Here is a 3,947-nt window from a genome sequence, read left to right on the forward strand (position 1 = left end):
TGCTTTTACAATGGCAGTAAATAAGACATCTACTTTCTACTTATATTAGGGCATGCCAACAGCAGTAACAAACAACTCCAAAATCTCAAGGGTTTCACAAAACAAAGACACATGCCTTGTTCACATAAGTCTAAAGTCATGAAAAGTGGGGTTCTCTACATACCATCCTTCAGGGTTCCTAGAATTTCTCCCTGGTGATTCTTCCAGGAAGTATCAGGCAGAAAGGAAACAAAAGGAGAGGAGGGTCTCTCACGTTATTGTGTGGGAAGAGAGAATATCCTATTTTGTTTCCTATATATTTCAGACTTTTAAGCACATATTTTTATTTTATCTCCAAATAAATCTCCAAATAAATTTTATCTCCGAATAAATATTATTTTGTCTCCAAAATGCAGGTGCAAAAGAAGCCAAGCAAAGGAGTAGTCACTTTCTGGTTTTATTTATAGAAAGTCCATGACCTGGCAATGATAATTGCTGATGGCAGAAATAAGAGTGGTTTTCTTTGGGGCATGGAACAGGTAAGGAGATGAAAGAAGTATTCCATACCCCCTTTGTTTTTTGGATGAAAAACTAAACTTTATTTTAAAAAAAACAAACCACTAGGAAATATATCACAGCTTTGAAACACCCAATACAGGCTATATTGTCATTTCAAGTAATAAGTTACTAGAAAGACAAGAAGGTCTTTCTCAAATGATAGGGTGCTAGAGCTGGGACAGCCCGCAAACTGCTACAGAAGGCCCAAGCAAAAGTGGCATTTGGTAACGAGGGAGTTTCTCCTCTTTTCCTTTAAAGGAATCACAGCTCACCCCTGAGCTGCTTACTTTTTCTCCTTTGACCTTCTTGTTGCCAAGGGAGTGTCTCAGGAGAGCTCTGTTGTTTCAGGGGGCTAAGTAAGCAATAATGAGTTTAAGACTTTTATTCCATTCTGGATTTTCCAAATTTAGTACTTAATAACTCTCTTAATTAAGAAGGCAACAGTTTCTCCTTCAATGTTTACTCCTGGATACTGGCATGTAGTGTAATCAAAACCCTCTTTCCCTTCAAGGGAGCGTGTTATTGCAAGATTGTCCTATTGCTCTGCTGCAGTTAGCCTCAGGGCCCATCATGGCGACCAGAGGGAAGGTAGGTTTCCCATAACCTGTGTAACATCGCCTCTCATGTTTTTACAGGGTCTCCTGGCTGAAAGATGTAATGCGTATTTCAAGAAATGCATATTAACATCTTGATAGACAGAAACAGATATCCACAAGGAATTGTTCAAGTTCTTATCCAAACTACCTCTCCCAGCTCCACATCTTTAATCAACTTCATGATCTTCTATATAAAACAAAACCAAGCAAAACAAAGACCCAGAAACCATTTTTTCCCTTGCTAAATTAGTGACCTTGTGGATTTTGTTTTACAGCTTATGGAAAATGACTTAGAGGTCCTTCTGATAAACAGAAGGTTGGCAACAAATGGAAACACCTCTACTCACAGTCCACCAGATTATAGGCAGTGTAGAGGAACCTGCCAGCTTGTTGGTGCCCATATACTAAGAAGAATCTGGTACCTTGGAGGGCTCAGGCTTGGTGCAAGGGAGATCCCTAGTGCCAAGACAAGCATGTGAAACTGAGGCCATCAAAACCTCTCCTGTGCTATGTCTGACCCAAATTTTAGCAGAAGTTTTTTTCGGTTTCGCTTTCTAAGGTTGAAACAAAGGAACCAGGGTTCAGAGGCAAGTGGCACATGCCTCAAACTTGCTGCATCAAACTTCACTTCAAAGTCCAAAACTCCTATTTCACATTTTAAATAGGTCCCTGCTGTCAGCTCTGATGGCCAATTGCAAAGACTTCTATTTCCCAATAGACAGGCGAGACGCCTTCATCTTCTTGGTCATGGTAGGGATGAGGTACATGTGGTCATCCACACACTTAGTCACTCAACTCTCCAGCTTCCATTTCACCTGACGCTCTTTACTTCCTGAATCTATTGAATCTTTGGCTTCGTCATTGCAATGCATGGTACACAGGGCCAGGTGGTCCTGGAACTTATCCAATGCACTGGTCACCGGAGGCGCATGGCAACGCTCAATGTACTGGGGCATCAGCTGCAATGGAAGCCCTACTGTCCTCACAACAGCTGGTGCTGCCCTAGAACATGAGGCCTTGTATCTTCTGGACTTTCTCTCTCCCCAGACTCTTCACCACAGAGCATACCTCCTCCTGCCCCCAGAGCTGCTGCAGCTCTGTCATGGCAACCCTGTACTGCACCAAAAATATCCTATACTTTGTCTTAAATGATGAGTATATAGATTTTACGATCGCCAGAACTCATTTAAATCTACACATAAGATCTTCAGATTTCAATATACGTAAGTTATATCTCAATTTTAAAAAGTTATTTTTGGGGTGGCTGGGTGGCTCAGTTGGTTAAGCCTCTGACTCGATTTTGGCTCAGGTCATGACCTTGTGGTTTGTGTATTCAAGTGCACAGTCTGCTTGGGATTCTCTCTTTCTTCCTCTCTCTGTCCTCCCCCTTCTCTCACTCTCTCTTTCTCAAAATAAGTAAACATTAGAAAATTTTATAAAAGATAAGTTTTCACAAAATAGGTGGAACTTTCCATTCACCATTCATCCATTCACTATTCACTTTTTAGTTTATTTATATTCTCTCTAAATATTCTTAGTATCTATTATATGCTAATCTACTATACATTATCTATACAATGGTAAATAAGACAAATGTGTAGGCTCTTCTAGTGGAATTCTCTCTACAATTGCAATTATGAATGCAGTAATGTTTCCCTATCACATTTCCCTATTGTTTTGTTTTTTCTGTCTTTTAACAGTGTAAAAAATTTTAAAAATTGGAATTGCAAGTCTATTTTTTTTACTTTGACTATTGTTTCTGTTTTTTTTTCTTCCCTAGTCTTATACTAAGAAATTCTCAATTTTGTTTGAAAAATTTTAGCGAATTTTTTATAGATAAGCCCCACCTCCAGTAATTGTAGAAAACTTTGTGTGCTATCTATTGCATTAAAAACAATCTCTGTATATCCTTATATTTTGATAACAGATTGCTGTTCATAGGGAATATAGACATATTTCCCAATTATGCTTACATGTACACGAAAAATTGTAGTAAACAAATCATATTAAAATGACAGCAGTTTCTGCACTTTGATATGTTTACGGCTTTACCTGATTAAATTTGGAGAACAAAATTGTTCCCTATAGCAATTTGTATAACTGCAATTCTAGCAAATAACCTGTTGTTGGGAAGTAAAGAATATATATGGCTCTATCATCTGAAACCTGCATTTCACTCAGGTTTGAAGTTTAATTTACTCTAAGCTGAACAAGCCAACAATGTTAGACACCTGTTAAAATGTCTAGCATATTCTAAGACCCATTAATACAAGATCTAATTGCAAAAACAGTGTGTATTAATGATTTTTGTTAATCACCCATGACTCAAGTATTATACTCAATTCTAAGCAGTGTGTTTTTACAACATGGTGATCAGAATAATAAAGGTTTTGGAAATAACAGAAATTCATTTAATCCTCACGGCAACTCTGAAACAGAGGTAGTGTCATCCACATATTTTACTGATGATGAGAAATAACTAACTATAAATCTGAGACAGTGAAGTGTGATGATGGAATGCCTATTTAGATGTATCATGACCATAAGGGCCATTCAATTAAACTGTCTCATGCTATTAAATTATTTCTTTATCAGCAAATATTTTACATTTAAAAGTAACTCACAAATTGTGAAAGAAACCTGGATGCAAGAGAAATGTTAACATTTTATTTTAAAGGTAGTCATAAATATCTAAAGCAAAGTAGAAAACCATGTTTATTTAGAGACAGTAGGTTTAAAAAGAAGCAGTGGATCGTGTGTGTGTGTGTGTGTGTGTGTGTGTGTGTGTGTGTGTGTGTGTGTTTGGCCTATATG

At 37.6% G+C, this 3,947-nt stretch overlaps 1 pseudogene; it reads right to left on the bottom strand.

Annotated features, from left to right (window-relative positions):
• Window positions 1-1,837: 1,837 nt before the first annotated feature.
• On the bottom strand, window positions 1,838-2,237 carry LOC112850449 (TIM double twin CX3C motif protein pseudogene; annotated as a pseudogene).
• Between the last annotated feature and the right edge of the window lie 1,710 nt (window positions 2,238-3,947).

The sequence above is a fragment of the Puma concolor genome, chromosome C2 (genome assembly GCF_028749965.1).
Source record: "Puma concolor isolate L17-30 chromosome C2, mPumCon1.1.hap2, whole genome shotgun sequence".
Taxonomy (NCBI): domain Eukaryota; kingdom Metazoa; phylum Chordata; class Mammalia; order Carnivora; family Felidae; genus Puma; species Puma concolor.